The sequence below is a fragment of the Anopheles stephensi genome, chromosome 2 (genome assembly GCF_013141755.1).
Source record: "Anopheles stephensi strain Indian chromosome 2, UCI_ANSTEP_V1.0, whole genome shotgun sequence".
NCBI classification, from domain to species: domain Eukaryota; kingdom Metazoa; phylum Arthropoda; class Insecta; order Diptera; family Culicidae; genus Anopheles; species Anopheles stephensi.
This window is the reverse complement of record NC_050202.1, coordinates 13,604,176-13,628,467: the sequence shown is the minus strand read 5'-3', so window position 1 is coordinate 13,628,467 and position 24,292 is coordinate 13,604,176. Positions and strand designations below refer to the sequence as shown.

The following is a 24,292-nucleotide window of genomic DNA, read 5'->3' as shown; positions in this document are numbered from 1 at the left end:
TTAAATTCACAATTAAATTCTGCCTTATCTAAGTAAAGCAACAAACAAAACAGTATCTGCTTCATTCTCGATCATCATCTTGTTCCACCTTTCGTTCACACCGCTCGTTACCATTGCAACGATATCAAACGTGCGGTTCCGTATTGATTCATTTATTCATTCTTCTTCATTTCAGCCGCAGCCGATCGGTTTCTGTACGCGTGTGTTGGTAACGTCTCGCGCAACGCGTTCGTCGGCCGCATGTTTGTGTTCATTTCATTCATTTCCCTGATCTCGACGCGTACGGACGCGTGTGTCGCGCGTTGGTTGTTCAACAGGGCAGCCGCCAAACTACGTATCGCTGAAAATGTTAGTGGCGTCGAACGGAGACAAAGCGACAAAACAATTCCTACGAAAGTGATCTACGCGCGAATCTTCGGCTAATTTGATCGTGTTATTAAGGTTGGTTTTTTGAAGCATAAAATAGTAAGCGATCGGGGTAATTCCTCCTCCGGCTTTCGTGTGCGGGCTCCGTGGAACCGGGAAAAAAATTTTGTTGGCTGTGCCCTGTTGTGTCTCTGCCTAGCAACGCAACTCTTCGTTCGTAATGAAACAGATGAAGTGCAAAATCATGTACACCTGAACCCGCAAGCCCCGTGGTAGTGACCTCAGCAGTGTGATATTGGGTAAAAATACGACAATACATTTTTTGTGGCGGTTTGTTCCCCAGTTTTAATGGTGTTTTGTGTTGCGTTGGTGTGTTGTTCTTTGCCCTGCATGAGGTGTATGCGTGTCACCTTGGACGAGATAACAGCGGCCCCCGAAGGAACAGTACTATTCATCACCGGTGAAAAAACGGTTTTATTTTGCCGGTTCATCCCTCTACCACCGCTCGTTATCGCTGCGTCCATTTGCCCCTGAATCTGTCTCTTATCGAGCCAAAAAAGAGGAAATGAATTCCTTCACCCAGACTTAGCGCCAGCTGGGGTCGATCGATGAAATCGAAGAGCGTGGGTATTTGTGTGTGTGTCAAAACGAAAGGGTTAAAGCAGTGTTGGGATTCTTCTTCTCGAAAATCGGTCGAAGGTTTTCGATTAATCAATCGGCAACAAACGGGGAGAAAAATCGGTCGAACGTGATCGGTCAGTAGCGCCCAGGTTTTTGATTGTTTGGTGCCGGCCGGGGGTCTCCAGAGTGGTAAGAAATTGGCACTGCGTGATCAAAACCCTCCGCGTGTTGGTGTGAAGAAATTTCGCCGCCAGTTCCGTGCACAGCAGAAACAAACAGTGACCTTTCTCTCGTTACAAATTTGCGGGGCTTGCGATAGTGGGGATCGGCGTGTGGTCGCCAATTGCGATCGAACGCAGAGGAAAAACAAAGCAAACATAAACAAAGCTCTCCGGAGCGGCGGCGGAGTCGGCACGTGTGGTGTTGCAGCTGATTCCGCCATTTCGCGGGCGGTCAGCCATTTGTCAATATGTCTCGGGGAGCGCACGCGGCTGGAATTTTTGGTCCATATTAAATGGGGTTTTGATTTGAATTCACATAGGTTGTACCCGGGCCGGGCAGTATCCAGGAAGCTGTGGAAGGTGTTTGTGTATGTGTGCAAGTGTATGTGTATGTGTGTTTGGGAATGGGGAGGTGGTATAAGTGATTGATCTTCCACCGGGGGAGCAAGCACCAAGATCAAAGATTACAGAAGAAAAATCGTTTCTTGATGCTGCGTCGCTTCAGGAAAGAGGAGAGCTCTGGTGTCCCATCCCGTTCGCCCACGGTTAGCAAGCGCGAGAGTGAAAGTGATAGAAAGAGTCTTGCCCTGCTTCAATAAGAAGGTGATATAGTACTGAGGGAGTGGAAAAAATTGGTGCAAAAAAATCTTGAAGAGTGTGTTCAATATTGGAAAGGCAAAAAATAAGGCTTTCTATTGGTTCTTGAAGAGCCTTGGTGAAGATCCAACGTGTTTTTGTGTGCGTAAGTGCGTGTGCATCGGTGTGTTAGGTTGACGAAATTATTCGTGGAAAAAATCCGTGAAGCAAAAAGGTGCAAGTGTTTGTTCTGTGTGCTCTGTGTTTCCTAGCGAAGGGAACATCCAGGAAAATTCAGGGCAAAAAAAGAGGGGGCTAATATTCAATGTTGTTCTGACACATCAAACAACGGGTGCTGATCAAACACAACCCTTCGGAAAAACACGAGCTCAGCGACGTAGTAACAAGCCTGTGTCTAGCTATTTTGGAGAGCCCGGCGAAGCGATTTATTAGCATCCAGAGTAAAGGTATGTTGATGGGAAAATTCTACCAAATCAGGCCGTGAAATTGGGGCTGAAAACTGGATAGGCAAATTGAAATGTCTACCGAATGCCGGTGTGAGGATTCTGGTTAGAATTAATTTTAGTTTCAATTCTGGGAAGATTGCTTCTTGAAGATTAGTTCTTATGATTAGTTGGACATTTTTCATCGGACAGGAAGAAGTTTTTGGTGGGCGTGAGTGGGAAGACAGTTTTCTGGCCAACAGGTGTCCAGTAATGGTAGCAGCTTGCGGGAATCATGTAAGGCGCCCACACACACACACCACCCAACATCCAAATGTGTGGAGCAACTTAATCTCAGCCGTGAATAATTGTTGCCCTAATCCGAGGCGTGAGATCAACAGAACTTTTCTCCTCCCCTTCCCTGGTGTTAAGGTTTCTGAGCTGGCAGGTTTTTGAAGTGTTTGCCCAACTCGGGATGTCCAGTGTGCTACCATTTGGCCCCCCGAGTTTGGGGTTTTAGAAACTTGGTCCTTCATAACACCGAGAACGAACTATGGATTTCTTTGCGAGAAAACTTCCCCATCTGTGTGTTTCAAGTTTCGAATGAGTGTGTGTCATTCAAAAAAGGGTCCCAAAGCTGGGGGTGTGTGTGTGTCGCTCAATTGATTTCAACTTTATGCTGAATTAATGGGAGCCAGTGTCAAGACCACTTCGGTGGTAGAGTTAGTTTTGCATACATGTGCTATTAACTGCTTCCTACTCTCTAGCTCTAGCTTTATTGGCGTAAATTAGAAGTTATGGGAGAGGTGGTTGGTTGATGGATGTTACTCTTCTGAGGAATAGGAGAACTTTTAACGACAAGTTGACCCAATGCACATTGAGACATTACTTGGAAGGAAATGACCAAGGTTTTGTAATGTATTACCCACACCGCTGAGGGTCGGGTGGTCGAAGCGATAACGGTGCCGATCTTCAAACGACAGGACCGGGGTTCAAACCTCATCCAGACCGCCACCCCATACGTAGGGCTGACTACTTTGCTACGGGTAAAATCAAGTCACAGAAATCCAGAAATGGCAGGCCGAGAGACTTCTCGAGGTTGTAGTGCCAAAGTAGAAGAAGAAAACTATTGTTATCTGAATTCTGACCACGTAAGAATATTAATAGCCAGAACCAATTCTTCGATTAATCCTACTTAAGAGAATTAAGTGACGTTTGGACCCTCAAATATATCAAAATGGCTACTGTTCACAAGAATCTATGGACGTTCCCGGAACGATCGCACGACCCGACATATTTGGAATGTACATAAAAGCTGATCTTTATTAATTTTTAACGCCCACCTGTGACCTGTCAAACCTTATCAGTCATTCGCGATCGTCAATCCTGCGAACATAAAGCTGATTTAATGGCCAATTGATGATTGATTGACTCTCGTTAGCATCGTATTTTATTGTAAATTACACTCGCACAAATTTGGTTGATGACCAGCTCCCACTGGAAGAGGAGAAATTTCGTTAAAGGTCCGCTACGAGTCCCACACCCACCCGGTGCCTTCAATGTTGCGTCTCATTAAAAACGTGCCATTAGTGTCTTGTTTGGTTTTACGGTTGTGGCCAATATGTATTGTTTGCCCAACCCTAGCAAACGTCCCCGGAACACTTTGGCAACAACACACACACACACACATACATTTCAAACGCAACTAAACGAAAACTCGAGCAAAACTGGTAAAACAACCCATTTTTCCTACGGAATGGTTGTGTTGATTAGTTTAGCCGTTCGGAGACGACGGTCCAGGGAATGCGAGCTAATTGGAGCATTTCTGTCAGAAGAAGTTGCACGTCCGAGAGTGGTTTGTCCATTCCACTCCAGTTCCGCCAAGTCCCAGTCCTCAGACGAACGCATTTCGCACGCGTGCTGGTCTAAGTTTAGTTTTCCCCTTGTTGTTTTCAAAGGGAAAAGTTTGCTCCTAGAGCTAGCCGGACCTGGGTTGTTGCATCCAGCTTTACGACGAAAAGATGGATAGAGGTGGTGAAGTTTCCACTTATCACATGCTGCTTAAACAGTTGGGCTGCTTCCGGAGTTGCGGCGTGTGTGTGTGGTGTCGTGTCCAGATGTGATTCGACAGTAAAACTTCGTTCTTTAGCGCTATACTTAAGCCTGTTAAAGATCGCTGTTAGGAGATGCAGTGTTGCTACGGGGGAGGGTTTCTTTTTTGTTCTACTTGTGTCACCAAAACTTGCCGGACCATATAGAAGTTCGTAATTTGATTCGTCGTCCAGCAGCGCTTACAATCCGTGTGCGTTTGTAACCAGGGGAAACCGGAAATCTGTTCGATAGATGCAAAATCTCAGAATTCCAACAGTCATGTCCCGAAGCGAAGCTTCAATACCCCGGCCGGCAACCCGTTTCGTGGGCGATATTGTCGGAGGTTTTGCGTACCGGCATCCGTTCGGCTGCCAGTTCCGGTTGTTCGGTTGACTGGTTTGAAGTTGCGCATCGGTAATCGAACCGAACCTGCTGGCCGTCTGTATCGGTTTTCCCTACTGCATCATGTCCATTCCGATTCGCTGGAACTCCTGTCATCGGAGAGCGTCAAATCTGTGGTTTTGCATCCGGAGGTCCGTCGTGCGGTCGGCAATATCTGTCTCCGGGTGGCAGTGGCCCCGGTGCGTTTTACATTTCGTTTCACCGGAAACTTCTTAACCCCTGAGTCCCGTGAGCGCTAAATGTTCGTTCCGATTCCGGGTATTGGGAGAACCTATCTTTCTCCAGGCGTTATTCAATGACCTGTCAACGAGTTCTGTTGCGTGATTACTGTGGCAATGGCGATAATGTCAAGATTAATGGACGGGATGATGTATTAGTTTCTGTGCCTGGGTAGTAAGTAATAAAAACCACTGATATTTAAACAAATTGGATGCTGATAGATTAGACACTGATATTGGAATCCGGCTCGTGAAGCTTTCTTGATAAGAGTTACCGTCCATCACCGTCACAAGGAGACTCTCCCAACAGGACGTTAAGCCTGATAACAGGCCCGCTTGAGAATGTATCTTCCAGAATTAAACCTCATTAGAATTAATAAGAGAATACGTCCTGCCTAAAAAAGAGAAGCACTTGAGTAGCAAAGCGGCCCAAGTAAGTGCAATCATAAACAAACCATATTATGTCGCTGAGGAGAGTCTCTCTCGAGGTTGCCTTGTGGTGACTGTTTTTTTGTTTCCTTCACTGCTGTCACCGCTCTGAATACCGTTTGGGAGATGTGTTGAAAGTATAGCCGCGGAGAAAAATTAAAACGAAGACCTATTGGCGCTGTTGAGTAGCGCGCCGCGTGAAACAGGCCGACGCTGAAATGAAACGGAACAAATATCGCCTTAATTACCCAGCCCATCCCGATCGTGGCCGCTGTAGCCGCAGCACTGTTTAAGAAGCTATCTGTTTAAAGATTTTTAATGACCTTTTAGCATGACATCGCGCCTCCTTCAGCGAGCGTCCCTCCTTCGTCCCGCGCCGTTTTTCCCATGAGAGCACCCGGTGAGGAAGACCCAGCTTATCACACATTTGCTCCGGTCCGGTCCGATCCACACTCACCTCACTTCATTCGATGCTTCGTTAGCATTATGCTCTGTTTGTCTTTCCTTCCAGCCTTTTTTTGTTGCTTGCTTGCGCCACCAACAACAGACAGTGTTCAATGTGTTGCAAGCAGCGGGGTCGTTTTTTGCTGTTTCTTTAACGCTTAAATTTGGCTTCATTTTCTCCCGCGAGGACTAGAGACGCGCGATTGCGCTACCGAAGTCAATTTCTTTAAAAGGTCGCATCTGTTTGGCTGGCTGGCTGACTGGCGGTCGTGAAGAAGAGGATGAAGTATAGCGACCATACTTAAGGTCCGCTCAGTTGGGGCAGAGAGATATGGGGAAGGAAAGCATGATATGGATTATTTTTTTACTCAACTTACCCCCGAGATCATCTACTCCTGACGGAGGATGACGTATAAGAGCGAGTAAAAAAAGTGAACTCACTTGTTCCTCCTTTCGCTCCATTTCGCGTTTTTTCCCCTGTTATAAACTCCCCAACTTCATCTTCAAGCGCGGCAAATGTGTGCTGATGAGTGGTCGGTAGCTCTAAACTATGCTATGCTTTCCGAGGGTCTCGTTGTTGGCTTGCTGTGTGGTTGTAAGATTTATTTGAGAAATTTTGTGTTCCTTATCGCGTCCTGTCGAATGCGGGGAATGCAGTGAACCGAGGAGGTGAGGAGGTTTTTATTGGTCGTAAACAAAACAAGAAACCCGGGACAAACGCTCAGAAAATGAACTTTCACTGCTGTTTGGTATCGATGTACATTTAATTACATCGCCATTTGTCTCCGGGCCGATTATTGCTTCTTGCGGGTTTTCTTGCGGGGAGGACAACGAAACAGCGAGCGATCAAAATTTTAAGCCGATTTAATTGCTGCAACTGTTTGAACGGTTTGCAGTTTAATGTTAAAGGTATAAAAGAAGAGAAATTGGAGGTCAATTTGATATGAAAGAAAGGGCTATTTTCGTACTCTGGGATACATTTTGCTCTCTATATTCGACTACTCGGTTATTCTGAATGTAGTGGAACCTCTTACTTCAATTCTCAAAGTCGTGTTGAGTTCTTGCTAGTAGGTCGGATGGGATAAAAAAGCTTCTAAAATTCCTATCTCATTTTATTTATACACCGGTTCTTGGAGACACTTCTTGCAGCTCTGCAATACATGCTTCACACGTTGGATGTAACATGTTGCACAGTATTCCGAGGTTATTCCATGAGCTCTGCTGGGCAGCTTAGTTCCCAGGAGCTCTTTGTACCAGGATTCTCGGAAGATACCAGTTTTTCGAAGCCAATCACAGCTATTTTTCCGATTGAACCTCAGCAAGAATTTTTTTTTTACATGCTCTGTACATTGTCCCGAGGTTTCAGTGCGTGTGGAACCGCTTTTGCCTTGCTTAGAGATTATCCTAAACTATTCAACGCACCGTTGGAATATGGATTGCGTAGCTGAGCCTCACCAAACCTATCAACTACTGATGCCTTTCACAAATATTGTTTGCTAGAATATCTCTTGGAATTTTAATATCCGAGGTTTAAGGGGACTTGGACAAGTGATATTGAATTCATTTGATTTAGAAAATAGAGGCTTGCTTGTAGTTTGAAGCCCACATTCGAATGTTTGTAATGGGAGATGAATTATTTGATTAGTATTATAAAGGTTAGTTAGTAAATTTGTGATCATTAGTTTAAATCACATAAATGTATGCAAGAAAAAGGGCAGCTAGTCAGATTCGAGTGGGAGAATTAAAATTGCAAACGTTATTTATCGATTCGGAGCTGATCGGGAGAGCAGGAGCTCTGTGTTTAGCTTACCTGAGCAATCCATTCCTGGTGTCTGTGCAGAGTTGGTTTGAGTTACGTTTTTGCAGAACAGTTTTTCTAAGCAGATGCCCCCTGCGCCTCCCAATGCGTACTTCTCGAAGTGAAAATACAGCACAACCTGCACTGGGTAAACATAGGCACACACAGTTGCATGTGCTCCCCAGGTGTGTTTCTAGCCGTCTAGCCGAGCTGCTCCAACTGTAAGCAGGGCATGGGTTAATTATTCATCAGTTTATGGGAATTACCTAACCCTTTCCGGCTTAAAGCATGGCATTTTGCAAGCCAAGGCCCTTGGCTCGTGCACTGAATATGGATCTAGCTGTTTTCCCTGAGGTTTCCCATTCGTTACGAAGGCAGCAACCGACCGAGCCTGTGGTCAAACGGATTTGGCTTGAGTAAGGCTCGGCTGGGATATGGTGGATATGGTGGTTGCTGCCGGTTGGTAGGCCGGCCACCAAACGTTCGTTTGCAGCGAAAGCTTCCACATGATGTTCGCATTGGTTAATATTTGAGATTGTTTGTATTTCTTCGCCTGGGAAGCAACAACTCCACGTTCAATAGTTGCGTGCCTCGGTGTTCTCGGGTGAGTTTCCCCTGCTGGAGTCGGATACTGGATCCCTGCAGCATTGATTATATTTTTGTTGCTGAGTGGGTTTTTTTTTTCTCCTGTGCTTCCTTTCTATGGTTGGCCATGATTACCTTGGTTCTACCATAGCCAAGAATTGCATAATCCTTCCTGTACCCCTGTGCAAACGCAACGAGACACCAGCGTTTTCGGAGGTAAAAATTTGCCCACGCAGCGCTCTTTGTGTGTGTGTGTGTGTGTGGATTAACCCGGACCAGATGGTTTGTTTGCACAACAAATGGGGATGGTTGTAGCGTGTTCTGTGTTTTGCTCCCGTTTTTTTAGGCACCAGTTACAATTCACCTGCCCTCGGGGGACTGGAGAGCGTTGTATGCGATACGGTTCTCCTGAGCTCCCGAGAGCCGGAAATGAATTCTAGGGGTATATCGATCGAGGGGGGAAATTCGTTTGCCCTGTGTGGTTTGCTTGCGCTATCGGAAAAACCGATACCGATTCCGGAACCACCATGCAAACCACCTGACCGACGGCTTTGGGCTTAGCTGTACCAGTTTTGGGCAAGTGATATCGTTTGCCAACGCAACGGGGATTTTAAAATGCTTTCCAATTATTAGACTCCTGTTTATTGGTGCTTATGATGATGAGGTTTCTGTGTTGCTGGCAATCGGTGTAATTCGCAATTGCCATTTTATTGCTTAAAGGAGAGCTTAAAATCTTTGGGTTTAATTAGCGATAGCTGCTTATGTCGAGCCAGTTGAGAGCCAGGATTAAAACTGACTTGCAATGGCGTCCGATTTCATGTAGAATATTGGTACTTGAATCAATTTAGATTTTTTGTATATTTTGTTTCAAAGTATTGATGTTTATGTTTTGTTTGCTTTGTTCTCTTTTGTTTGGTTTTTGTTTTGTTTATTTCTATTAGTTATTGGTTTGTTTTATTAGTTTAGTTTAGTTTGTATTTGTTTTTTCTCTTTCGTTTGTTTTTTTGTTTCTTTTAATAGTTCCTTGTTTTTTATAAGTTTTTCAATTTATGTATGAATTATAATTTACTTTTTAATGTTTTTCATGGTAGTCTTTTAATGACTTTTCTTTTATTTGATTGTTGTAATGTTAAAAAGGGATTCGTTTATTAGTTTTAACAACAAAGTTTTTATGATTTATTTTAAATTGGTGTAATTTTCTTGGTTCTTGATTTTTTTTTGTTTCAGTATTTTTTTATGTCTCTTTAATGAATTATGTAAATTTTACATAAACAATGGAAAATTCCTTTTTTTATTCCATTTGTATTGTTTAGTTTCTTCATTCTTTCATTGATTTATTAATAACTATCCATATTCTAACAATTTCTGAAAATAAATTGTTTGATATGATGTACCCTCTACAGTCATTAATCAGTTACAAGTTAAGCGTTTAATTTTTAACTTTTTAAATTCATCGCCAAAACAAAAAACTCAACTTCAAACAATTAAATCTTAAATGTCAACCACTTTAACAACTGACCATTTTCTCCCGAGCTGCAACAAACCTGAAACAAAACAAAACAAAAAAAAATCCGTACCAAAAATCCTAAATTGTCCGGATGTCATTCGGAATCGGATCGAATCGGCCGGGTCTCGGGTAAACATACAAAACGAAACAAACACGCACAAGCGGGCCAAGCGCATATAACGGTCCGGAACCGTAGCTGGCAAAGAAAATAAACTGACGGCGCCTGGTTCACCCCTTGTCAAGTTATGCCGCCGATGGAGACCCGGGAGAGGTGCCACAGGACGATTGGCTTGTTGACAGATATTCGGGTGTGTGAGAAGGGAGGTGTTTTTTTTTTTTCGTTGGACCCCAATTGTTGTTTGCTGAGTTTTCCATTTATTTCCCCCCCCCCCCCCCCAACTGCCGACTTTAACTTCTCAAGTCCGGCATCTTCGTGTGTGTGTGTTCTTTCCCGCGCGCGATGACTCCGATGCTTAGCTAGCGATCGCTGAAGACATCGGTTTTGAATTCTTCCAAACCATTGGTTTTACGCTTGGTGGAAGCGTAACGACGACGCGATTCCGATAACCTCTTGGAAAGGCGTTCCTCCTTCAGAGCTGGTGGCTCTCCCGTTGACCGTCAGACGGCTTGCAATGCACTGATTGACACCGAACAATTGACCACACTTTTAAACTTCTTCGAAATCCAATCCCAACTCACCCAGAGCTTTCCCGTCGCCCTGTGTGACCTCACTGAATCCCGGGTGGATTCGATTACATTCTCTCAGCCTCCTGCCCCAGAGGGCCCCCGAGAGCGTTGATATGATTCGCGCGCTGATTCGATAGTACGATAGCGGCTGTGGGCTTTTTTTCTTCTTGAGGACTCGCCGACTGATGGTGCTGATGGTTGGCGGGCTCGACTTCCCTCTCGATGATTTTGTCCATCAGTCAGGCCGCCGTCACCCCTCCGGTGCCGCTGTGTGTCTGATCGTTAGCCGTGGCTGTAAACGTGCACGAAGATATCATTAATCAAAATTAAATTGTTTCGGGCCCGAGCACTCGGTGATGTTGTTGCTTTATATGTTTTGTTCGTTTTTCTCCTGCACAAGAATTGGACAAGATTTTTTGTTTTGTTCGTTGGACCTTCTCCAGTAGATTTCGGTCGGGCTGTCAACCACTAGCCCTCGCATCCATCCAGTCTCCCTCCAGACCCCTATTTGGGAGGGCAGCGAAATTGTTGGCCATCAGCCCGTTATGATGCGGGTCAGAGGCAGGAGCGATGTTCGATCGACTTTTTCTGGGCGAGTTTTTGTAGTGCGGCAGATTTTGTGTCCCGTGCGGTAAAGCGTAAAAATGGCTCATCCAACCAGCAGATGGATGACGGTGATGTTGGAGATCAATCGCGGTAACATAACACGGTAGAGAGAGAGAGAGAGAGAGAGAGAGAGGCCCCGAATCTATCGATATGCCCTTCGATTATGGCGTATTTTTGTACCATTCCGCCATTCGTCAACTTCCCATTCTGTTTATCGATGTCCGGAACGTCCGGAAAACAATATCCCCGTCGCTGTTTCCATCCCCCCGTTCGCTACAACAGTAGCCGTGAGTGGAACACTGTGTTTTTTTCCCTACCGACGCAAGCCATCCCATGCGCGCGTCCCAAGATCCTTTACCACTCGAATCCGAGGGGTCGAGGATGCTCAATCAAGGGAACGACGGACGAACAGCGGCAGGCGTAAATGACAAGATACACTTCCGTTTGTTATTGTTTTTCTTTCATCAAGCAGCTTGTGTGCTAGACCCGCACATTGTTCAATTATGTTGGCCGGGCTGGATGGAGAGTATGCTCGTCGCTGGCTTTGGGCCACTATCACTTGCTGACCGAGACCGAGCACCATGCGTGCGTGTGTGTGTGACGCAAGGTGGTGATGTTTATTATCGTTGGTCTATTTGTCAAATTGTAACCTCGGCTCGGGTTTTGGAGGTTTGACTGCGCGTGGGAGAGCCAACACCAGAGAAAACATGGTCACTCGATCATTGGTTTGGAAGTTGCGTGACATTGTTGGGGTCAGTTTAGAGCTGTCAGAAAGGTGTGGTATGAAAAAACAGGTGTAAGGTTTATTGAAGCGATGAAAAATCCTAAATTAATTCACAAATCTCCTGTTGTTTTGTATGAAAACTGCAAAGTTTGTAATTATATCTTGGAGCTCCAGAATGTTTCAAATACTTCGCACAGCTTCAAACTACTCTAGATCACCTTATTACTCTGGATTTCTTTGAGAAACTTCAAACAGTTCCAAGCTACTTTGAACAGCTTCTTTTTACTCTAGACTACTCAGGACTGCATCAAAGTAATTCCACAATCTCCATAGTGCTCTGCAATACCTCAGACTACTCCAGAATACTCCTAATCCTAAGAATTCAGTCGATTAGGCTAAACTACTTTGAAGCTGTTTCAAATTCTGAGTTCTGACTGCTTCAATCTTTTCTAGACTAATCTGGACTGCTCAGGACTGCATCAAAACCATTCCAGAATAAGTGCCTCGCAATGCTCTGGAATGCCTCGGATTGCTCCAGAGTGCTTCAAATCTTAATCGACTAAACTATGCTATAAACTACTTCTGACTGCTTCAAACTATTCTAAACTACTACCAACATGTAGATTGCTCCTCAATATCTCCATTCTTTCAACAAGTATTAGAGATTTTTCTAAGTCTTTACATATTCTTGTGGAATACTAGATTTCAAGAGTCTTGTTGAAGATGATTGAAATTACACAGACAAACTATGCATCACTAAGTACCTCAATGACTACAAAACCATTGTTTTTGGTACCTTTAGCAACATCTGTCCCTTTCGGAGCTCATGTCCATGCCTCATTGTCAAACTACAATGTGCCGACTAATAAAGAAAAACCTCCTTCACCAGTGTAACAGCTGGTTGAATTTCCCCTTTTTACATTTAAACTTCAACCGGGAAAAGGTCAACCACGTGCGCGCGCGCTCGCACCAACCAATCCCTAATTGCAGCGTGTTTGTTGTTGCCTAAGAAATGCGTTGGAGCTTACATTTCCTCGCCGTTCATACCGGATTGATAAGTTCAAAGCAAAAATTCCTATCTCACATAGCTGCTCTCCGTAGTGCGCGGGCTCTTGCTTTGTGTTAAATAGTTCGGCTCGGATCGCTTTCGGAACGTGTTCGGATGAATCGAGATCCGATGGAAACGGCCGCGAAACCACGGTGCAGGACCGACAACAAAGACCCGCCGAATGCCACCAAAAACGATGATGATGGAAGTATGCCATCCGGTGGTAATGATAGGGGATGGTAAGGGCAGCTGTGGCAGGGAAACGAAATTCAACATAGTTCCGTCCATTCTTGTTCAATATCTTTTGTTGAATTTTATTTTTCTGAAGACTGGGCTGTCTCATGCCGTTCCGACTGCGTTCGCTTCCCTCGATCCGCCGTCCGATTTAATTTGATTTGATTTGAGCAGTGTTGTTGTTGTCATTGTTCGGGCTCGGATTAATGCGCACGCTTTTTGGAGTAACGCTGAGAGGGTGGCCTCGGGGGGAGTTGTTGGAGTTGATGGTTGTACGGGAGAGAGTGGGTGCACTTGACAGGAAGGCATGTTTTAACGGCTGGCACTCGAACCGAACGACGGCTAGACGACGGCCGGTGGTGTTCGATAATTAGCGGCTAAGTTTTATTAGTCGAATCATATTGCTTGAGCGGCAAACGGAACCGTGTGCTGCTTTTTTGGCTAGACGACGTGTCTGAGGTGATCCGGAAAAAGCCGGCTGGTATCATGGAATCGATACTTTGATCCCTTCGAATCCGCATGCAAGTTTTTGGGGGGAATGGAACCAGGGTGTGCATAACAACGTCAACAACGGGGAGGAATATAACGGCAATGGAATGGATTTCTTCCCAAAAGATATAAATCAACGAAACTCGACGAAAGGATGCCGTCAAGATGATACTCGCGTGATAACGTCTTTCGGCTCTTTCGCCCATTCGAACATCATGATTTCCCCGATACTCGGCCAACCCGGAATGGTCAACTTGCTGCTGACCCGTTGTTGTTGATCGATCGAGCCGAAAGAAATTGCGACTCCACCCGGTGTCGCGTCACTCCCAGCATCTTCAGCATCTTCAAACAGCTGGAGGGGTTAGGGCATTTCTTCTTCTTCGAGACGGACACAGAATCGATGAAGTGTCCGAGATATGGCCGGCGGGCATTTCAACAGCGGGATCGCGCGCGCGCGCTCTCAGACACGCTCTTATGCTTGTACCGCCATCCGATCGGCTATGAGTCAACAAATTTTCGCTTCATTTCGCCTGTCTTCCAGTTATAAAGCCAATCGCCCATTTTTTTTCATTTCATCTTTGATGGCGTTGAGCCTGGTTGGCAAACGGGATATGGGGAGGAAAGTTCGCGGTTATCTTCCTTCGACCATAAGCTAAGGGTTTGTCTTTAAACACATATATATCAGATTAAACCATCGGGATCGTGAGGGTATTCAAACGTGTGCTGGTGGTTGGCCAGGGTTCATTGAGTGCTTTTCAGTGGACGAAACGGGCCGACTTTCATCCAGTACAAAAACACTTCCACCAGGGACGTCGTGATCTTGAGATGGCGTTTTTTTTTTGGCCGTCCAGCGATTCTTTGCCGGATGAGGGCGTTAAAGTAATTGAAGGGTTTTTTGGTGCTTGGTTAAAACTCACTCTATGTGCAAGCAAGTGTTGTGGGGGGTTGGGGTTTTGAGGCTTACTGATATAGAATAAAAAAATATTCGGAATGGTTGTTGAGGTTAGGCTTGATCTAAAATTTTCATGATCAATTGAATGTTTGAGATATTGTTGAAGTCCAATTCCAAGTTCGAGTAAATTTGAAGATTTGAGGCCCACGCTTAACTATTTCAAAGCAATATGTCTGAGAAATAATGAATTATTAGAAGAATAAATTTATTTGATTCATTTGCTATAACGAATTTGCTATAAAGATTAGTGAAACACATTAAAGTGCTAGATGTCTCTTCCAGTTGCGTTTTTAAGTCCTCCAGACTCTTCAATTTTAATATACTTTTTAACTGTCAACGATGTAAATAGTCGCATTTAGATCACTTTAAAGAACGCATTTGCTATAATTCATCGTTCATGTGCTATAAAAACTCCAACCTTTGATAGTTTGTTAGCAACCGAATCGATCACCTGCCGTTCGGAGAAGGGAGTATGTATCAACCTGGAACACAGATGTTCCGACGTTAGTTAAAAGATTTATAACGGCTCCTTTACAGTACATGCCCAAACAGCCTAATGAAGCATAAAATAAGTTTTTCTCCCCCATTCGAACGTTCCACAATGTCTGACCCTCTGCTGTATTGAGGCTCATTTAATCTCTATAATTACCGATTATGGAGAACACTCTGCTACGGCTATTGTGTACCTAGGGCTTGATTAGTTTGTCCTTAATCTGGGGTAATCGGGCGGCAACTTGGCGCGATACTCAGAGGACTGCTGCCCCAAAGTTGGAGGTAAAGCAGGGTAAAACATAACACAATGAACATGCTAGATTGTTTCTTTTTTTTGCTGCCCTACTCTCCTGCTCTGCATTGGGAAAGAACACCATTTATCGATTATCGATTGCGCTGGTGGTAGGTGCGTGCTACAGGTTGTCCACGAGGGTCCACCCTGGGATATTCAACTTCAATTCCCCAACCCCCTCCAACTCCATTATAAACGGTTCCGGTTGCCGTTTGCATAATGATGCATGTGCGATACGAGCGAGGTGCTTGTTGTGTGTGACGCATTTTGTTAGTAAATTTAAGGTGTATAAATATTTATTTACTTACGTGTGGTAGCGTCGTCTCTATCACGCACACACACACCTACACGCAATTCGGAGTAAAATTCTGTGGTTTCGTCGCCTATCCCGATAACGCGATACATCTTCCCGTGGCTGACTCCCCTTGAAAAACTAACAACCGACGACTAGAGTCGTAAAATCTGAACGCGCCACACCACACCTTCGCACGGCTGGGACACCTTGTCCCGTGTTGCTCGGAATTTTAATGGCGCAATAGGTGGGTATGGGGTAGTTCGCCGAATGGGAGAGAGAGAGGAGTAGCGTCGTAAGCCCACCACCTACGATTTTATCACCATCGTCATATTATACCGAGGGAGAAGGTTTGTCAGATTGCCGAATGTGTCTGCTCGCAGCCCACGGCCAACCGGAGCAGGAACCTTATGCTCCGATGGTTTGGTGCGACCGCAACCACCGGTATAGCAATAAAAACCTTATTAATTACAGATTGCTCTGGTGTCGGGATGTTGTTTCGTCTTGCGGAATTTCCCTCTAATGCCCCCCCTCCCTTTTGTGCTCGGAGCCATCAAGACGAGGTGTCGTAAATCGCGAGAACTGGCGCGGCGCACGCTTGTGGGCTTGGAAGATGCTTTTATTTTCCTCAAACCGTTTGGCTTCCAGCCAGCTTCAATCATATAGCTTTGTGTGGTTGGCGGGCTGCGGTTTGAAGAGGAAGGAGACTGCAAGAGGTGAGGTGCTGAACGTATTTTAACGCACTGCCACCAATCTCGCGGTCCCGCCACTTCTGGAAGGTGAAGAGAACGAACGACCACAGGTCGACGGCTTGGCTCTCGACGATCGGCGACGTCGATGAGTGAGCGCTCTGCGTCCCATCCGAAAGTGATGGCCACAAAGGCGCGATTAATAATTTATCGTAATTGCTGAAAATTAATTCGAATCAATATTTCATCATTAGATCGGTTGTTTCCGAACTCTGCTTGAACGGACCGAGGGCTTCCACTGCTCTTCACTCGTGCGCGCGCGCCAAGGTAGCTTCTTACCATCTTGTTAATGCTTAATTGAATGACGGATTGGAATTGTTTTGGCTTGTTGAGGTAGCCCGCTGAAAATTTGACGTACAGCACGCGGCTCTAAAAGGGGGAGGAGAGGAGAAAATGAAGCAATTGGCCACTTGTTTCGTCCGCATCGACGCCAGCCCTCGCACAGCCAGCATAAGAAATCATAGCCAATCATCATTAGCCGTTCTTGCGGGTTGGTTCAATTGCTGCATTGAGGAACTGGTAGCCACCAGCTGCTTCCACGCACCACCTTCGACGCATTATCTCTAAACTGGTATCAACATAACATTCCAGCTCGAGAAGCGGAGGGAAGCGAAAGCATAAAACAAGAGCAAGGAAATATATTCTTGCACTGTTGGGCGATGGTGGTCAAACATTTTTATCATGAAATTAAACCATTCTAATATTTTGTCTCATCTCACAAGCATCATACCTTCAGGAACACAATAAATGTATTAGGACTGAAAAAATAAAAATTGATTTAAATTCTCATCAATCCACCAGAACGTTTTGAGCACGTTTAACACTATACTTTCCCATAGTGCACTCGACCGAACCCCTCCGAATCCTCGGGTGTATTCTAGACAATCCAAGTGGTCATAATGTGGCGCTCGTTTCGCTTACCGACGCTCCGCACCTCATATCGCCCCCCCTCCCCCCTCCCATTGGGCGGGATAAGCTGATTAATCATGTTCAATTGAAACAAAGTCTCAAAGCTCGCGGCAGTAATTTGATTGAGCGAACGGCAAATGAAGACGTAAACGCGTTTTTGAAGGAGTCTATTATTAAGTCACCGGAACCGACCGAAGGTTCTGGCTCAGGTGATGGAAAAGGGGTTACGGTACTAAAAAGGACGAATGCTTTAGGGTGGTAGGTTCTTTGCTGGAAACTGCAGTGTCATCGGAACGATAAAAGTTCTATCCATAGCCATGGTAGTAGACGTGTTTTGGGGAGGTAGAATTTCGTCCCCCGAGGCTAGCAATCGATCGCGCGGTGATTGATCGATAAAATTTATGAAAACCACCACATACCACCACCACCACCGCCGGCATCGCTCAAAATCCCGCCCGAGTTTACTTTACTTTGCGTTCCGAACGGGTAATTCGACTATTAATTTGAAGTGGTCATTTACAGTGTTGCATACACATATCGGGCGCGTCCAGTGCAGAGCCGTGTGCGAGTGGTCCGGCGGTCTCGCTGAAGTATCCGCGCGCTGCGTACTCGCAATTATTTTCTACATTTCAATTATTTCCATTTATCGATCCCTTGTGCGCGGGTTAGACGGGCAGGCACGAGCTGGTTTGGCGTACGAGCATAATTGGAACCGGGTTCGGTCGGGTAGAGTCGGTGCGTTTGTCTAGCAGCAGGTGATAGAGCAACAAGGATTGGTGGGGAATGCTGGTTGGAAGGAGAGCAATCACAAATGCCATTAGAGAGTCATGTAGTAGTTAGGTTTTTCAAGTTGGGCTCATCAACGGAACGGTGGTGGTCCTTCCGGGGGGAGAAGTCTTTGTGGACTCCCGAGTGTTTTACAGTGTGGATTCGACATTTTGCACTTCAAACGTGAAGTTTTAGTGCGAATACCTCTCATAAATAACTTTAAAATATTTTGAACCTAAAATTGTTGCGAAAAGATTATTGATATCTTTATAAGATCTGTGCTTTAAATATCGTGGAAACTTATATGACTCAACACTTAAATATGCGGGATACTGTATTCTACAACACCTAAATCAGCTGGAATAAACAGACCCTCAGATGAATTTGAAATGAAGCGAATTATAGCAGATGAATTAATTATAGCAACTGTATTTTATCGTCACAGACCTAATCAGTGAGTCTACACTGTCTCTAAATTTAATAACAAATTCGAAATTATATTTCCATTTCAATAGAATCTCATCCATTCAGAGCTATGCGAACAATTTCAACACGGGGACACACACACACACATTTCCAATTTCGCCCCAGCGATCGTTACATGATTTACTATGGCGAACTTTTCCCCGAATACTCCTGGACTCTCGTTTGCGTTGGAATGTTTTTGGCGCGTGTAATTGAAATCGATTATTTTACCTCGTTATGTGCGGGGACAAAGTGCATGCCACACGTGTGAGTGTGTGTTTGTGTCTGTGGTTTGCCCGCTGGCCAGTTGGCCAGAAATAATGTTGTCGCTGTCCGTGGACCAGACATTCAGGACAAGCTTTCAGTCCCCGGGATTGGGTAGGGTGGATGGAGAGAGGTATGTGAACTAGATGAATAATTAGAACCACCGAACATAACCCTAAACCAGTGATATGGGGGAGAGGGAGAGTACTGGAATAGCAAAAAAAAACGAGGGGGACGAATTTCCCGAAAGAGTTTAGCTGTACTAATTACTACAAGAATGAGATGTCAACGAACATTTTAATCGGTTTAGAACGTGTCCGTTCGTGGTATTGTGGTCTCTGGTTGACCTATTACGCTTGTTAAACATGTTTATAAAGATCCCAGCTGTATGTCGCTTTATGGAGCTCCAGCTAAAGAACTTGAATATAATACACTTGATCATTGGGGTTGCGATACCTACTAATCAATTCTTTTGCTGTCATACACCTTTTAATTTACTGACCAGTATCGTGCGGACCGACATGGGCATGAAGTAATTGTAGGTCCTTGCTCTGCAACCATTGCGCCTGGGTTATTCCTTCTCGGCCGAGAGTCCGGCCCTCACCAAACAGGGCCGATAGTCGAGAAGTTGAAACGAGATTGAATATAGTATAAAAAAATCGCTATAAAACTGTCCTCTGCGTCGTCGTCGTTGAAGGGTTCCAGCTCTAGAGCATTCCACCTGTGTGTGTGTGTGTTCCACCGTTTGGCGTGGTTCTGCGAGATTCTTTCCCTTTTGTACACTTGCTTCACTCTCGTGTGTTCCCGCTCCGCAGCTCCTCCAGTAGTACGATATTAAATGAAGCGTTGAAATTATAATGATCCCAACACCGACCGCCTGGAGTGCGGCCGGGTACGACAAAAAGTTAGAAACAAGTTTTCCCGGTCCCGGTCCTGACGATGGTGTGGAACACGCCCGGTTCGACTTTTTGCACCACTCGCACGCTGGCTGGCTTCCTCTCGTGGTCGTTCGCTAATGACGGCCACTACTAGAACCTTGGTGCTTTGGTGCTGCAAGAAGCGGTTGGGAAGTGGTTCGCCCCGGTTGTTCGACCCTAGATCTCTCGATATCCAGATGTCGGCAGTAAAGACCACCATCTACCTCTACTCTATTCGCGCTCTTCTACACCTGCAAATCTACGATCTCGCGCAAGAACGGAAAACTTGGAGGGGGCGGGGGGAGCAAGGTTAGTGAGCTGGTCGCTTTTTCCCTGTTCAAAGCTGGGAAGAACTGGTGCAGATCCGTTGCTGGAATGTAGAGTTCACGATTTGGTTTTGTGCCTTGCCATCTCCCAAGCATGTGTTGTTTGCTGCGATCCAACGAAGTCAAAGGGCTATTTTTTAACCCGGAATTTAATCCCGGAATTTTTTAAATAAATGAGGTTTTGAGCTGCAGTCAACAGCCGCCGGTGCCCTATGCTCTCGGGTATCGCTGGACAAAACAAAAAAAAAAAAACTGTTTAAAAGGACGGACAAAAAGCGCCAACCCGAATGAAAGTAATGTCAATTAATGTTAGCCCGATCCGCTGCTGCCAGATAGCGCAAATGGTCGCAAACGCAAACGGTAATAATATACGGGTGGACGCTGTTGCGAAGGAATGCAAAAGACTTTATTTAACTCGTGCACTTGCTCGCGGACACTTCCGCTTCTTCGAGGCCCTGACTGTGCTCCGGATGGTCTGGGGTGGATGGTGCGATCAGATTCTCAGGTTCGCTTCTCCCCGTTTCCTGCTGATTACTGCTGCTAAAGCAAACACTCGACTCCAAGGTAGAGACGGACGCAACTCAAAAAAAAAGAAAAAACCGTTGCGAGATCTCGCATTTTTTCGTCCAAGGTTCCCTTTACTACGTCTACACCGACTGTCAGTATCTGGCGCGCTGTAGTTTGTTGGAGACAGTCGGTTGCTAAAAGCATAGCCTTGAGCGTGTCGGCGCTTTTTTCGTCTGTGCTGCTGCTGCTGCTGATGTGCAATCTCCATCGCAGTATCAAGCTTTTTGGCTTCCTTTGGAGTTGGACGAGGATTCTTAGCTGTGTGTGTGTGTGTGCTGAGTCTTACCGCATCCCGTCGTATCCGTATATCGTCGAAACATCAATTCGCCGAGTCTTGCATTACTTGCCGGTTGCACTTCTTTCTGGCCCGGGTTCTGGTTCGGTTGTGTTCGGAAGGCAATTTTTGCCTTTATTTTTCCCACCGCTTTTCCCCCCACTACACATGCACATTCTGCACCACACGCTGGTGGCTTCCTGCATCGAGAGCAGCGACTCCGCAGTGCTAACCGCAGCAGCACAGGGCGTTCGGTTTTACGAGGCTTGAAACCACCGGCCGCCAGTATCCATTTCAGCCCCGTTTCGTTCGATCCGTTCTGGCGTGGTCTGTTTTCATCTTCTAGTTTATCTTGTTTTATCCTTCGCTACGTTGCACGAAGAAGCATTCGGTATCATTTTATTTCTCTTCTATGTTTTCTTTTTCCCCCTTTCTCCTTCTCTCTCTCTCCCCGGTTTGTGGTTTTCTTTTCTTGTTTCAATTTTTTGCAATCACTTGATGTGTTGTTATACGTTTTTTCTTATTTGCTTCCATAGTAGTCCCGGCTTCTTTTACAGTCACTTGTTACTTTTTATCATTTTTTTTTTCTTTATATACTTTTATATAAGTGGTGGCTAGAGTTTTCATTACTTTTAGAAGTTTTAGGTAAAGTTAAAGTTTCTCTGCGTTTTTTTCTGGATATCAAACTACCTTAATGCCTTATAATTTCTGCTCTCTGAAGTTTCAATTTATAGCAGAGCGCTGATAAAAATATGTGAGTATCAAGGCGGACACACAGCGGAAGTATAAATTTTTCGGAGGCTTTTCACGATAATTTTAATTTATGGGCTCGTTGGTTAGTTGCTGTTTTTTTTTGTCTTGCTTCAAAACAAGAGGTTGAATAAAAACGATCCCTTTCCAAAACTTCTGTCCGGTGAACCGTGTGAACGTTAATTTATTATATTCGGTTATTTGCGTTTTGCGGCCTCCCGTTCCAACTCGAATCCTCATGACGAATGGCCTGTTTTTGACAAACAACTCCATAAAGCAAAGCATAAATTTTACACACTCGTGGGTCCGCCTGCGAAGACCTGTCGGCAGATAGGCAGAGAGAGAGAGAGAGAGAGCGAGGACCCTCAGCCACTCGCGGTTTGCAATCGATCCGGTGAGGTGTTCCACAGTGTGCTGTTGCAGCCTGGAGTCCTGGGGGTCGAAAAAAAAAACGGATGAACCGGCAGCAAGAAGCAGAGGCGAAAAGCAGACGCAGCGACAGCAACCGAGATCCTCTGGCTAACTTTGAACCACTTGTTTCATGCGTTTGGGGTACGGCTGTCTGTGAGGTCGCTTGTCTGGGGCTTGTAGTCGCCGCCACCGGTGGAAGAGTTAGTAGTGCAAGGTGCGATCTCAAGCCGGTGCACGACAGTCAGACAGACGGACGGAACCTGGTGCACGAGCGTGGCATATCATCCGGGATCCGTTGCAGACCCCGAGGGCAGGAATTATACTTCTGATACGGTCTGGAGCGCTGGAGCCATAGCTGGGCCAGATTATATGTGAGAGGGCTCGCACGCCCATTGCGTATGGGTGGTGTTTTTACTGCTAATATGTTAATTAATTCTTATTTCTTTGCTCGTGTGGTTCGCTTGCTGCAGTTAACACACTCGAAAAAAAAAACGGTCTTGCGCCAACCATTAGCTCTCGTGATGCTATAGGGCCTCGTATTTGTTTGATATGGTAGAGTTTCCTGAAGAGATACGGAACGCGCACGACGAATGCAACGTTGTCCCCTTGTGCTACCCTCTTTGCCCTGCGATCGTGAGCATTAGAAACGGGCCCCGGTTTCGGGTTCCTCGCAAAGCAAATTGTAGCACATGAATATTGCCACAGATGTGATGAGGCGTGGCTGCTTGTGTGCAATGTTTTTCTTTCCCCAAAATTGACTCCGTCGCTATCAGCTTGCCATTGTGCCTCATTTAAGCAATTCTTGCAAAACATTCCACACGATGCGGACGTTGTTTGGGATTTGTGTTATTCTGTCTCGCCCGATCTCCTGCCAGCTAGCTCGCACACACCTTGCACATTAAAATCTCAAACCGTGTACAAGCAGAAATTCATCGCATCGAGGACGACGACAAGTTCACGATCGAATGGCCGAAAAGAATGGCTTGCGAAAACACGAACGAATGCCTCTCAACCCGTTCATTAGGGAGCATCATCGGGAGTGTTGGGTTGCTGTAGCTGCTGCTGCTGCAAAAACCACCCGTTCGGAACTGGGTGATTATCATCTTGTTGCGATGCCAGAGGTTTTTTGTCAGTCCCGGCAACCGCGCGAGAACCCCTAGCATCTCAAGGATCGGCTGATGGCAAAAGGGAGGACAAACTCCGGGTATCATTCCCATGATGCGCTTGCTGGTTGGATTTTTTGTGATTACTCGTTCGTTCTCCATTCTCCGGATGCGCAGTATCAATAAACACTCCTCACCGGGAATGTTGGTGCAGATAACGACTAACAAGTCACGTCTCCGCATCTAGATAGCAGCAACGGCTTTGGGTTAGTTGTTTGCCTATCCAATGGCCGTGTGTCCTGCTTGGGTAAATCTTATCCCATGGACATCCTGCCGAGGCCTGTCAGCTTCTGTGGGGACATTTCCATCCGGTAGAATAGTTTGGTTTGGTTTGTGTTTGCCACCGGATGTCAAGTTGTTCGGATGGTGAGTGTCTCTTGATGCAGCAAGAACAAACTCGTTCCTGGACATTTCCGATAACGTGTTGGTAGTCTAATGTCCAGTGTACTTAATTCTTCTTTTAATTGCTTGTTTGTTTGTTGAGTTCACTCTCTTACAGTCTTTCTGAATGTGTAGTTTGGTGAGGCTCAAGAATTCGTGACTCTGTTGCTTTCTGATCTTTAAAATCTGCTCTCCACTTCATGGGATATCTTCCTGTTTCCCTTTTCAATCTTTACAAAAAAAGACAAAGCAGGCTGCGTTTCGAACACTTCTCACGGTGTCAAAATCGCCATGAATATATCTGTCAGTGCCTCAATATTCATCCCTACTCACGTCACCGGCCTTACAAAAGAGCCCAATCGTTCTCTATCCTTTATCGGGCCGTCATCATCGCCATCGGATCTCCGAAAAGTGGAAATTCTCGCGTGTCATTTGCTATGATCCGCTCAGCAATGTCAGAAAGCGCTGTTGATGCGTACACGTTATTGGAACCTTTTTTTCTTATTGCTCAAGTGACTCGAAGCTCGGAGAGACTCGGAGACCGTTTTGAATCGTGCCAACTTTTTTCGTTTGTTGTTAGTTTCCCGGATCGACGTTCGGTTCGGTTCCAATGTCCCAATCAAAAACTGATGTTTCGAGAAGAGGCCTCTGGACGAATTTTCCACAATCCTTCGACAAGCCTCACACTATCGTTCAGAGTGGGTTTTTTTGTACAATTGCAATCCACGGGTCGTGATTGTCGTTGAAGAAAAAGCACCATTATTCACCTAGAGTTGAGCGTTCCAGGATTTCCTGATGGGGATATAAACGTCGATGAAGCATCATGCATGC

At 45.5% G+C, this 24,292-nt stretch overlaps 1 protein-coding gene across 2 annotated transcripts in view; it reads left to right on the top strand.

Moving 5' to 3' along the window:
* The first annotated feature begins 250 nt into the window (after window positions 1-250).
* LOC118504128 (insulin-like growth factor-binding protein complex acid labile subunit) overlaps window positions 251-24,292 on the top strand; it is a 200,600-nt gene continuing 176,558 nt past the window's right edge. For both annotated transcript variants that reach the window (XM_036038217.1, XM_036038215.1), the window contains exons 1-2: window positions 251-441; window positions 1,529-2,251. The gene's annotated coding sequence lies outside the window, so the exon portion shown is untranslated. The remainder of the gene's footprint in view (window positions 442-1,528; window positions 2,252-24,292) is intronic.